Genomic DNA, 14,046 nt, shown 5'->3' with positions numbered 1-14,046 from the left:
AGGTGCCAAGTAGAGGTTAAAATTGTCCAAAAATATATCCCATAAGAATGAGGTTAATATTGTAAGTAGCATCTGTCATTTAGAATCCATTCCCATCACAGTGCCAAAACACCAATGTCTCCTCCGCTTAGCCCAGCTGGGGGATGTGAGCAGCCAGAGGAGACGTCCACCAAGGAGTGCAGTCAACCTTAGCATGGCTCAAGTCTCCAGATGTCTGTCCCAGTCTCCAGATGTCACTCCTCGGCCTTACACAGGTGCCCTCCTGGAGCGGTCAGTCACTCCTTAACCAGAAATGAAAAATAACTATTTGATGATTGTGATTTTGTGAGCCTGATTGTTTAGCATGCATGCAGCTGATGTAAGGAAAGTTCTTTGAGGCAAGGATTTTGATTGAAGAAAGCAGGCCTGCCCCCCTCATCTTCAGGCAGAGGCCATGAGTGATTAGAGACAGTTTGGAAAAAGTGTGCTATTTGGGTCTTAGATGAAGTAACGTGGTTCAGATGGTAGTTACCCATACCTAATTTCATAAAAAGCTCACTGAATATGCAACAAGTGTGGGTATTTATAACCATCTAGAAGCCAGAAGCCGTCTGCACTCCGCCGAACCGGACTTAAAGTCATCGACATTCCCCAAAGAAGAACTGGATGATGATTGTACTGCTCCAATGACTTCTCTTTGGCCTGGATATGTATGCATAAATGATTATACTACATTGTATATTAGGAGTGAAAGCTGCATTTGTAAAGCAAATTAAATATATCTCTTTTTTTTGTACCATATTTCTCATGTCTTCTTATTTCCGCCACGGTTAATGAAGGGATACATATACAGGTTCAAGTATGTCCTGCATTTAAATAAAGAACACAATCCCAGGGAGCAGTTGCCTCCTGCTGGAGCCAAACACCTGCTCTCCAAAATCGCTTAGCCAGGAGTGACCCATGCTCCCCAAGCGCTGGCCGTCTTCTTGACTACCAGCTTCCATCCCACTCACATGGTCTCCTTCTCGATCCTGCCTCTTCCTCTTTCCATAACTGCCGCCATTCCTTTTCCTTTCAATGCCTTTCTCTTTCTTCTCTGGATCTCCTCTCGATTCTGCTGTACAGGCACCCTTTGTAGAAACAATTGGGTGCACCTCCACCTACTCTGAGGTGTCAATGAAGCTCTTGACTGACCTTCTCGCTTTTGCCTGTGATTATGCGATCAGCCAAGCACTCCAGCTAACCTCAGAGGTGTGCGTGCACACTGACACAAGTGCCTGCTTGTTCTGGAAAAGTGCGATTATTTATTAAAATCACACATCGCCACTGAACTCTAATCACTTGCACACAATACACTGTAATCAGAAAGCAAAAATGGGCTTCTACAAACTTTTGTAAATTATAACGTAACATGATTGTCAATGTAATCAATGTAATTGTTTTGTCACTGTTATGAGTGTTGCTTTCATATATATATATATATATGTGTGTGTATATATATATATATATATATATATATATATATATATATATATGTGTGTGTGTATATATATATATATATATATATATATATATATATATATATATACTGTGTGTGTGTGTGTATATATATCTATATACAGTACAGTAATCCCTCGCTATAGCGCGCTTTGACTTTCGCGGTTTCACTCTATCGCAGATTTTAAATGTAAGCACATCTAAATATATATCACAGATTTTTCGCTGGTTCGCGAATTTCTGCAGACAGTGGGTCTTTTAATTTATGCTACACGCTTCCTCAGTTTGTTTGCCCTGTTGATTTCATACAAGGGACGCTATTGGCGGATGGCTTAGGAGCTACCCAATCAGAGCATGTATTACATATTAACTAAAACTCCTCAATGCTATAAGATATGCATCCCGCGCGGAGCTTGATTGTTTGCTTGTCTCTGCCTCTCTCTCACCCTCTCTTACATTCTCTGCGCCTGACGGAGGGCTGTGAGCAGAGGTGCTGTTTGCTTAAAAGATACTGACGCTCCTCTAAAAAATGCGCTTTATTGCGGTGCTCGCATATTTAAAAGCACAAAAGCACACGTATTGATTTTTTGATTGTTGCTTAAATCTCGCTCTCTCTCTCTCTGACGTTCTCTGCGCCTGACGGAGGAGATGTAAGCAGAGGGGCTGTTTGCACAGAGGCTGTTTGCTTAGAAGATACTGACGCTCCTCTAAAAATGCCACGGCAAACTTAAAAGCACAAGTATTGATTATTTGATTGTTTGCTTTTCTTTGCGAGCGCTCTCTCTCTCTCTCCCTCTGAAATTCTCTGCTCCTGAAGAGAAGAAGATCTATTTGCATTCTTTTAATTGTGAGAAAGAACTGTCATCTCTGTCTTGTCATGGAGCACAGTTTAAACTTTTGACTAAAGGGTGTTATTTCATGAGTTTATAAGGGCTTAAAATATATAAAAATAACTACACAAACATATGGTTTCTACTTCGCGGATTTTCGTCTATCGCGGGGGGTTCTGGAATGCAACCCCCGCGATCGAGGAGGGATTACTGTATGTATGTATCTATATATATATATATATATATATATATATATATATATATATATATATATCCATCTCCTTTGGGGTGCGAGCAGCTGTTGCTGGGGGTGCCAGAGTCCATCGAGGAAGAAAAATTAAAAACATTATTTGTACAATCTTAATTTATCTATCCATTCCTAAATAATTAAATGGGCAGGCTATTTCGTATCAGTGCAATATGCTGCTTGTTAAAACGGATGACTCCTGCTCTTACGTGCACTTAGTGCTGCGTGGGTATTATGAACTATCGTATCTGTTCAAGTTCTATTTAAATTTTAAATAGAAGTAATTTTTATTTAGTCGACAGAAATATGTTTAGTAGGAATGTAAGTAAAATTTAGTCATCATTGCATAAATTTTTCTTCGCCATAGAAATTTAAAGACTAAATTCAACTTCCATTCCTACCAAAGATATTTCTGGCGACTAAATAGAACCTACTTTTATCCAAATTCGAGCTATTGAGCTGTCTGCCTGCCTGCCTGAATAAGTCACCGTCGCTTCGCTCTTACTTTTTTACCGTTCATTTAATCATGGCTAGTCGTGGAAAAAATTAGAAAATGGAAGGAGGATTACACTGAGTATGGCTTTACCAAAACAATTATTGATGGTGAATAAAGTATCCATTATTCATAAAGCTTCAATTGGTGATCTGTTTTTCTGCGTTAACCTCATATTTTTTCATACTTCTTCTCAAACCAAGGGGGTGCGAGGGTAAAATGAATCGGGAAGTGCTGATTTATATATATTGAATATATTGAAATAGTTTTACTGTCAAATAATGCAAACAGTATGCGGCACGTGTTTCGCCCTAATTCTGGCCTAATTCACGCACTGCACCCCCTCTCGGAAATCGAACCTCGGACATCAGCACTAGAGCCGAAGCCTCTCATGTTGTGCCACGGTGTGTGGTTCGTTTATTTGACAGTATGTAGATCGGGGTGTGTATATGTATGTGTGTATATATATATATATATATATATATATATATATATATATAAGATAACTCCTGTATCCACAATAAATGCCTTTATTGAATAGACAAACCAGGGATGAACGAGTTCCTTTCTACTGCAGCCACAGCCGCGACACACATAAAAACATCAATAATAACTCATAAACTTGCAATATTATTTCGGAAAATCGCAACATTTTACTCATCAAAAATTCAGATTATTTGTAAACAAAATCCATCGTCCCATCGTCCTCTCTTTCCTTAAAAACAGTTCAATTACTCTGTCGTATGGATTATTCGTGTGCTTCAGTTCCATCAAAACCTCACTTTCTTTCGCCATCGAAGCTAATGCTGAAAGGCGAACCCGCCCTATGGTATTTCTGGCATAAGTTTCAATTCGCTTTAGGGCTGAAAATGTCCGCTCGATAGAAGCAGTGTACACAGGAATGCTCACCACCAAATATACCAATGTGAACAGCTGCCCCATGGTCTCATTCAGATTTTTCTGATGAAGGAAATCAAGGAGATCAGTGGGAGATTTTCCTGCAAAATCATCCATGGCATACATTACAGTCAGTTCTGTTTTTAGCCGAGACAGATCAAAAATTACTCTGTGGCTCTTGTGTTAGAGTGGAGAAGGCTGCATGCGTGAAATTTTTCTTGTATTCCCGAAACTTCTGGGGCTCGAGGAGCGTGACAAACATCAGGTTTTCGTGGTCTTGAAATTTGGTCTGTGTCTGGCAAATAATATTGTCCAGAATCCTGCCATGGAGTTGGCCGTAGTGCACGCGACGATCTTTCGCTCGGAGCGTTTGCAGTGCGTTCAGTGGCCTCGGAGAGTTCCTCATATCGGCTTCTATCCAATCAATGGGTCTGAATACGGTGACGTTGCCGTACGCCTGCTAGAGGGCCCTACTGACACCAACTCAAAATCTGATTGGTTGAAGCAACAGGTTAATCGACATTTATTCTGTGTTAGAGTGCCTCCACAACAGATTGTGAAAGCCTCTCTGCCTCGGCAACAAATGATGGCTGAAATGTGATTGATTAAATGCTTTAATACAAAACTCTGCCTTCCACAGCTATCAAGCTGCTGTCTATTCTCTCTGCCTGGCAACAAATCACTGCTGAAATGTGATTGGTTAAATATTTTAATACAAAACTCCGCCTCCCACGGCTATCGAGCTGCATTCTATTACAGTATATGGACAAAAATACATTCCAGTTATGACGCGTAGAATTTCAAAATGAAACCTGCCCAACTTTTGTAAGTAAGCTGTAAGGAAGAAGCCTGCCAAATTTCAGCCTTCTACCTACACGGGAACTTGGAGAATTTAGTGATGAGTGAGTCAGTGAGGGCTTTGCCTTTTATTAGTATAGATTAAAACATGAAATATCACCTGTACACATACGTTGAATCCTTTTTCTCGGGAGTCTCTTGAAACACCCCTGACAGGCCGTGATCACAGCCTCAAGTCGTCTTGGGGGTGATGCTACAAGATTTGGAACAATTAAATTTGGGTGTCTTCTCCCAGTCTACTCTGTAGTTGTGTGGAGGAGAGGGTCTTGATGTTCTTCTATTTTCAGGTGTCTCCAGTGTTGTTCAGTTGGGTTCAAGTCCAGGCTTTGGCTCGGTGACTCAAGGATGTTCATACATTTGTCTTGAAGCCACTGGTGAGTTGCTTTGGGTCATCAAATATGTGCTTTACCATTATGTTTGAAAGAATTCTGCTGAATATGCTTTATCGATGCCTTTGAGAATTTTGAAGATCTTCTGCCCGCATGTAGGCCTCTCTTTTCAGGTTTAAAATGTCCTTGTACCTGTGAAGCACTCCTTCAGTCACATAGCTAACCCCAAAGGTTCGTGTTAATTTGATGCTAAAATGAGGTGATCTTGTAATAGTTTTTTTGCTTATCTGGAGATTGGAGCCTTGATCAAAGGTAATAATGAAAGGATCCCACGCTCACCCCCTGTGATTCCTCGTTGGCAAAGAGACTCAGCAACTGCAGTCATTGCATCTGAGGCGCATACCAAGCAGAGCTGTGTAGTGTGATGGTAGCTTTATGAGGTCTCTGATCTCATTCCAGTTGCCCACCTTAGGTTCTCCTCCTCCTCCTCGTCCTCCTCACAGAGCTTGACTTGTCAGGAGAAACGAGAATTGGACATTCTGATCAGTTCATCTGAAAATTTAATGCCAGTGCAGCTTTCCAAATTGGGGATGATGTGCTGCATTGGACTCGCTTTTCGGTATGATCAGGCAGCTGACCTCAGTTCAGTTTATTCATATATAGCACTCTTCATGAAAGGCTGCTTCAAACCAAAAAGATTGACAAGAACAGAAGAAATTTGACAAACAAGAGGAGACCATTCAGCCCATCAGGCCTGATTGTTTAGCTGTGAGCTCGGCTGTCACAACCTCTCATCCAGATTCTTCTTAAAAGTTCTTGAGGTTTCTGCTTCAACTCCATGCCTTGGTAGTTTGTTCCCACAACTCTTTGAGTAATGAAGTGATTCCTGTCTTCAGTCCTAATTTCAACTGATGTCCTTGAGTATTAGATCCACTGTTAAGCTGAAAGAATTCTGCTGGATCTTCTTTATCAGTGCCTTTGAGGATTTTAAATACCTGGATGAGGTCCCCACTGTCTCCTCGGGTTTAATTCTCTGACTCTTTCACAGCAGGACCCGTCCTTAAGTCCTGGGATGCACTTGGTTGCTTCAAGTGCTGCTATGTCTTTTTTTGTAACATGGAGACCAGAACTGGGCACAGGACTCCAGATGTGGTCTCACCAGTGCAGTGTGTAGTCCTGAGAATAACGTCCCTTGACTTCAGTTTTTATGATTGTTGTGGTGTTAAATTCTGTGTACAAGTTGATAAATATTTTGTATGTCTTTATTTATAATTTAGACAATAGCAAATATAATATTAGTGTTTCATTGGTGGGAGGCTTTCATGTTTAACTAATCACCCACAAAACCCCCAATCTTTGGGACTAACGTAGGAATTTTTTTGCAGGGTTGGAGAAAGTGCCTGAAACCAGTTTGGCAAGGGGTATATGTGCACAAAGCTGGCAAGCTTCAGCTAACCAACTGGTATCCACTACTTGAGGGTTTTAAGAGAAACTTGTTTGTGGGGGGACGTGGATGGAAATCCCTCAAACCAGTTTGGCAAATTATTCTGTTTTATGAATATTACCAATAATACTTTATTTAAATTGTAACTTAACTCCTGCTTGTCTTTTCCTCTATGTAGTTTCCTGAGGTTATAGATTTAGAAGGAAAACCTGGGAGACGTTATAAAGTACAGCATCTTATAAAGAGATGGTAAGTCTATGGGATTTGAGGAATTATGACAAAGGCTACACAATAAAGAATACAAAAGGGGAAAGTCGAGTAATGGAGAACACTACCAATACAAAAAACAATGATATAACCTAACATTTTATTTGCCTTTTTAATTGCTTACTTATATTGGTTAGTTGATTAAAATGTACCAACATAAACCCCTAGCTCCACTTCAGAGGTTGCTTCTCCCATCTTGTATTTATAACTGATGTTCCTTTTCTCCATGTGTGGCGCTTTGTACTTCTACATTAAACTCCATTTTCCAGGTGTTTACCCAGTTCTGAAGGTTCTCCAGAACTTTCTAAATCCTTTGTGCTGCCGACTCAGCATCTACCAGCCCTCCAATTTTTGTCATTTTGTGGTGTTCACAAATTTACCAACTACTCCAGAATCGACATCATTAATGTAAACCAGAAACTGTAAAAGTCCAAGGACAGACCTCTGAGAATGGAGCTGCTAGAATCTTAACTAGGGAAAGAAAATCTGAGCACATCATCCCAGTCTTAGCGTCACTACACTGGTTACCTGTGCCATATAGAATTGACTTTAAAATCCTGCTTATGGTTTACAAAGCCTTCAATAATCCGCTCCATCTTCTATCTCTGAACGTCTCTCACCTTACACTCCAAATCGTACCCTTAGATCTTCAAATGAGGGTCTGCTTAGAATTCCAAGAGCTAAATTAAAAGAAGTGGTGAGGCGGGCGGCCTTCTGCTGTTATGCACCTCAAATTTGGAATGCGAGTTTACCGATAGAAATTCACCGGGCTGATTCGGTGGAGCATTTTAGAAAAACTGCTAAAAACACATTACTGTAACATGGCTTTCTCATAGCTTTATTTTAGTGTTACCCTGATATTCTGCATATGTATTGAATTATAATCTTGTATCATGGCTCCACAATCGGTATTAACCCCTACTTTCTCAGCTGTAATGTTTCCGGTTTTCTGTGGTGGTGATCTGCACAACCACCACATGATCAGGGCACCATGCAGTTCCTACATTGATGGACTGAAGGCCAGATGTCCATGTGACCACCATCATCATCATCATCATCATCATCATCATCATCTAATTCTTCCATGTGGAGCCTAAAAACCATGAGAACTGATTGAGATCATTAATGTTGGGGGTCGCTAGGTGGTCTCATGGCCTGTTTTTTTTTTGTTTTGTTTTTTTTCTGCAGCTGTCTGGAGTTTGTTTTTTCTGCCCTCCCAGGCCATCAGACCTTAACTTTTATTCTATGTTAATTAGTATTGCCCAATTGTATTTTCTTATTTATTTTGTCTTTTTTCTCTTTCTTCATCCTGTAAAGCACTTTGAGTTACATCATTTGTATGAAAAGGTGCTCTAGAAATAACTATTACACCACCACCACCAACCTGAACTCTGGATGCAAGGCAGATTGGATGCATGCTTTTGTGTTGTTGACACCAAATTCTGACCCTACCGCCCGAATGTCACAGCAGAAATCGAGACTCATCAGACCAGGCAACGATTTTCCAATCTTCTGTTGTCCAATTTTCGTGAGCCCGTGTGAATTGTAGCCTCAGTTGCCTGTTTTTAGCTGACAGGAGTGTCACCCGGTGTGTTCTCCTGCTGCTGTAGCCCACCTGCTTCAAGGTTCGACGTGCTGCTCTTCTGCACACCTCGGTTGTAACGAGTGCTTATTTGAGTTCCTGTTGTCTTTCTGTCAGCTCAGACCAGTCTGGCCATTCTCCTCTGATCTCTGGCATCCATAAGGCATTGAACTGACGCTCACTGATATTTTTCCCTTTTTCAGACCATTCTCTGTAAACCCTAGAGATGTTTGTGCGTGAAAATCCCAGTAAGATCAGCAGTTTCTGAAATCCCCAGACCAGCCCGTCTGGCACCAACAGCCCTACCACATTCAAAGTCACTTCAGTCCCCATTACTTCCCCATTCTGATGGTCGGTTTGAACTTCAGCAGGTCTTCTTGACGATGTCTACAGGCCAAAATGCTTTGAATTGCTGCCATGTGATTGGCAGATGAGATATTTGCATTAACGAGCAGTTGAGCAGGCGTACCTAATAAATTGGCCGCTGAGTGCGGCGTTTGGATTCTGCATAATTCAAACTTGCTTGGTAAATAAGAAAATCTAGTAAAAAAAGTTGTATAAGGGAGAAAAAAAATAAAGTGACAACACTTAAAGACATGTATTTACACATTTGTGTGAAGAAAACACATTTAAATTAATCTAAAATAGATGTTTAATGTTGCTTTTGGTAAAATTCTATATACATTTTTCTTTTTTTTTATATTACATGTTTAAAACAGTCACAATCTTAATTATAATTGTTATAATTCTGCTTGCTTATTGCATTTCAGTTTCTTTAACTCTTAAATCATTAAGCTCATTGGCAATACATGTTTTACAATAATCATTTTGAAATCATAAGAATATTCAATGTCGGGTCCAGAATGCCGTAGCACAACCATCGAAATAATAAAAAGTCGCGTATTGCATTGCGTTATTTCTATTTACACACTCCGTATAGAAGACTGGCGCCTTATTTTACAAAGTCCTCCCAACCACAAGGCCACCAGTGCTGTCCTCTCTTCGGCCACACGGAGACCCCAAGGGGGCTTCTACTCACTTAAGCTTGAGGTGCAACAGCTCAGAGGTTTGCTGACAATTGCTGAATAAAATACTTTAAACTTCTTTCATAACAGCTTCATTGTATTGGCCAAGGGGAAAAAATATAAACTTTATATTATAATGTGTCAAAAATGAAACCGTCTGTTCACGTTCTTTCACTTTTTCTGTTCTAACTGAACGTGGACCCCCTCTGTGGACACCGCTGACTGAGTTTGTGTTTTCCTCTCCTTCCATCATCTCAGTAATTATGTTAATGGACGGACTGCTTAGATTCCGTTTCTCACTTTGGATACTGGGCTGATTCCTCTAGTGAGTGTTTAAAGAAATCTGACACCCACAATTAAATGGGGTAGCCCGGCTGGTTGCCCCTACTGGCTTCTTCACAGTCTGCCCACCGGTCACAGGGTATTCTGTGCTGTTTTTGAGTGTAGGCTGCTCTTGTGTTGCACTTTCCCCATAATTCATGACGATTAGGTCAACGTTCTGTCTAACAGTCCACCTGTCTCGGTCCACAGTGAGACCGTGTGGGCACACACAGGAGTGCGCCAACCTGAGGCTGTTGAGTAGATTCAGGAAATAGAAAAAGTGGGTTTGGAAAACGGCTGGATGGACACCAGTCTCATCATGTACTTGTGTGATGCCCGTGTCCACGTTTGGGGTTTCTTATTTTTGCTCCAGCCATGTAATCTTTGCCATTAAATTGGCCAAACGTACTCACTGAAGCTCCCACAACTGGGCAACCCCTCCAAATCCCAAAGAAGAACAGAGCTGACCGTAGCCATGTAGATGACCTGTAGATGGTTAGCTCGTATGCACTTTATTTATCCCCAGGGGGATCCTTAGCATGACAACTGACTGTCTTAAGGCGCAGTGTGGGACAGCCCTTGGTGGTGGTCCGTTTTTGGAAGTGAGCGCCCAGCAGATCGTTCATCATCTGTTTACAGCACCATTGCTCACCATTAAGCCAGTTAGGGGAGACGGTTGGATGGTAAGATGGGTGGCCACGTGGGGCTGTCCAGGCTGGACACTTCTTATTTAAAGCACATGCAAGAATTTAAGGAACTTGTAGAAAAATCTGTGACACTGAGACCCCCAAGTTGAGCAAGGGATCCAAAAAGGACTTAAAATTCCACAAACCCTCTGCTAAGTTTTTTCTTTTTAATGAGCCATGAAATGCTGCACTGAGTTTAACCACATGCTGTTTTTATTTAACGTGTGCACCTGGTGATAAGTTAATTAAAGATGTTTACAGGAAGCTATCTATGAAATTTGCCCACAGCTTGTTTTTGTCTTTTTATTTTGACGGCCCTGAAGTATAAAGTGCCCCAAGCTCTCCCTAATTCTAACTCCTTTATGGGTCCGGTAAATCGGGGAAGAAACCGTTAACTCGGCGGGGTTTGAAATGTTCAAAGGACATCTGAATTGCTGCCTCACACCTGAGGAACCTTCTGATGGCTTTCTCTGGGTGGCCTCTTTCTCCATTTGAAAAAAGTACAGTTTTAACTCGGTGATTTAAAAAAAAATTGATTGATTGTGGTTATACAGGCATGACCAGCAGAGTGGAGACCCCAAGGAAGGACCCCAGGGCTCGCTGAGAGGATTATATTCCCCAGATGGCCTGGGAACGCCTTGGGATCCCACAGTATGAGTTGGCAAGTGTGGCTGGGAAAAGGGATGTGTGGGCCTCGCCGCTAAGACCCCTACTCCTGTGACCTTCCTTCTGATAAGCAGTGGAAAATGAATGAACGAATGAACGAACAAATGAATGAATGGATGAAAACCCAATAAATTGTCTACTATGCTCCTTTCAAGAAAGATCTAAGTTTCCCTTGACTTAAAATGAAAAAACTGAAAGATAAATGCATTGTAGAAAAAAGTGAAATAATAGCAACTGCTCTTTTCTATTAAACCTTGTGACAGCTCAGATTTATTCCTAAATTTCTTGTTTCTTGATTTCCAGAACCACCACTAGTAAAAGGAAAACAAACAATCAGGTGAAAAAAATCAAAATGTCAAATAAATGTTATGGCCACCCTTTATTTTGGGTGTCGTCATACATGCGTGCCAGAGGATCGCTTTCCAGGCTCACCTAAGGTAATGTGGTACCACCCTGGCAAGAGCGCTTGTGCTGTCGCTAACAGTCTTGTTTCTTTTTTTCCCTCAGAGCAACGCAAATCTATCCATTGAGGGCAACTGAGCCAGAGATGCCCCGCCCCACCCCACCCTGCCCCGCCCCTTCTGGTCTGGCTGATATAAAAGATGGCGTCTCATTTGGACCTGAGGGGCCTGACTGTCAGGTATGACTCTAGACCAGCTCTACCTAGGGATGCCACTAGAGGGCAACAAGAGGCAATAGGCTGATTGTTTATATTGTAGTGCCATCGTGCACATGTTCACTTCTTTTTCTCTCTCCTTTTTTTATATTTTTATTGCTTTTAATTAGAAATTGATAACATTCCATACACACAAGACAAATTTAACAATTCAAAGCAAAATCTGAATTAAGCAGGATTTGCCCCGAGTCCCAGCTATTTTGGATCTCGCTCTGCCTTATCACCCGCACCGCTACAGTATCCATTATAAAGCAGCTATTGACATTCTTTACATGTTTTATTATCTGTGTTATTAATGATAAAATAAATTCCATATGTTAAGATTTTTTAAACATGGCACTGTCATTTTTCATTGCTCTATACCTGGTTAATGAGGATTATCCATCCATTATCCAACCCGCTATATCCTAACACGGGGGGGGTCTGCTGGAGCCAATCCCAGCAAGTTAAACAATATGCAGACTGCCAATAGCTGCTTACAATGGCTGCCAACATTATAACGTTTCAATTCTTCAGGCTTCACCAGATTTGACAAAGTTAGCAGTCACAAGGCGGTGTTTTCCGCTTTATACAATTTTTCATTGTGGAATTAACTTTTCTAAATTCGTTCATTTCAATGATAAGGAATCTGCACCTTCCTCTGTTGGTGGGACTCATTTATGCAGACCTCACACACAAGTCATTTTAGATTAAAGGGTCTGTAAATGTAAACAGAGTAACACAGGAGCCAAAACGGTTTTAACGTCATTTCATTTTTTTTTTGTCATGGAATTAACTGTAATTGATTTTTTTTGACAAGATCAAAATTTTTACTTTAAGTTTTCAACATTTCAGTCATCACTGAATTTCATTTTTGACCACTTTTGGAGAGACATCTGGGTGTCAGGATGTGACCTCAAAAAAATACAAAAAGTCACTCGGTCTGACAAACTTGGCACAATTGTTGCCCATGGAAGATTCTAGAAGCCTACTGAAGTTGTGCAAAATCACTCCGGTGAATTTTGCTCAACAGAATCAGTTATTAAACTTAAACTTAACTTAAACTAAGCAAAATCGATCGTGAGTTATCCTAATTTGTGCCACACAGAGTTGTCGTTCACAATTGTATGCGATGGGAAAGGCTAGCGATGTGTCTCATCACAGACAGTGTAAGCAAACGACGTCACTCTGCTATGACCTGCGGTGGCCATTCTCCAAGGACAATAGGGTGACTGTTGGCAGCAAATTCCCCAAAGGAGATCACAGCGATGTCTGTCAGCAGCAACGATTCTCCATGTGGAAAATGTCGACGGAGTTTCTTTGTCTCAAAGGCAAATTTGGATCAAAAAACTTTAAGAAACACTGCTCTACGGTATAAGGGACAACCCTGTGACAAGGTCAAGGTTTTGACCAGAAGGTTTCAATTGCATGTGATTTGACAACTTTACAGTGATGTCTGGATGTGACTGTGTGGATATGATAACTCAGAAATGAATCGCTCAGTCTAATTGAAAGCTCGGCCAGTTGTTAGCATGAGGAAATTCAAGAAGTCTACCGATTTGTACGAGGTGTGATCAAAAAGTACGGTGAATGTTGATGCAGAGCATAATCCAAGAGCAACGCAAAACAATTCAGTGCCGATTCTGACAGGTCCATCCTAGGGCCGAGTTTGTGAGAAGTTTCAACTTGTGTGATGCTGTCTGCGGTTTGTGAGCCACTGTTGAGGTCAAGTGTGTTTTTCGTTAATAATGGATATTGAGCAACGCATTAACATGAAATTTTGTTTCAAATTGCAAAAAGCTCAGGAAAACCATTAGATGTTAAAATCGGTTTATGGTGATACTGCACCGACAATCAAGACTGCTTACAAGTGGTTTGATCGATTTCGTAATGGCTCTGACTCCTTTTCTGAAGACAAGAAAAGATCAGGACTTCCTTCAACATCAATAACTGAGGAAAAAATCTGAAACGGTTTCCTCCTTCATCATGACAACACTCTTTGCCACACATCCCTTCTAGTACGACAATTTCTGTCGAATAAAAACATTACGCTGTGTCCGCATCCACCTTATTCGCCGGATCTGGCACCGTGCGACTTCTGGCTGTTCCCAAAATTGAAAGTGACCATGAAAGGCAAACGATTTCAATCCATTGAGGACATCCAGGCTGCCACGACAGCCCAACTAAAGACACTCTTGAAAGAAAACTTCCAGAACGGCTTCACAAAGTGGCAGGAGCGTTGGGATAAGTGCATTTGAAGTGGAGGAGGA

The 14,046-nt window shown here is 41.1% G+C and overlaps 1 protein-coding gene across 1 annotated transcript in view; it reads left to right on the top strand.

The window, feature by feature from the left end:
* glb1 (galactosidase, beta 1) overlaps nucleotides 1-14,046 on the top strand; it is a 119,618-nt gene that overhangs the window by 104,653 nt on the left and 919 nt on the right. Inside the window, exon 16 of the transcript XR_005630797.1 lies at nucleotides 11,629-11,761. The gene's annotated coding sequence lies outside the window, so the exon portion shown is untranslated. The remainder of the gene's footprint in view (nucleotides 1-11,628; nucleotides 11,762-14,046) is intronic.

The sequence above is a fragment of the Polypterus senegalus genome, chromosome 15 (genome assembly GCF_016835505.1).
Source record: "Polypterus senegalus isolate Bchr_013 chromosome 15, ASM1683550v1, whole genome shotgun sequence".
NCBI lineage: Eukaryota > Metazoa > Chordata > Cladistia > Polypteriformes > Polypteridae > Polypterus > Polypterus senegalus.
Note: the sequence above shows the minus strand (reverse complement) of the source record. Positions and strands in the feature narration are given on the sequence as shown.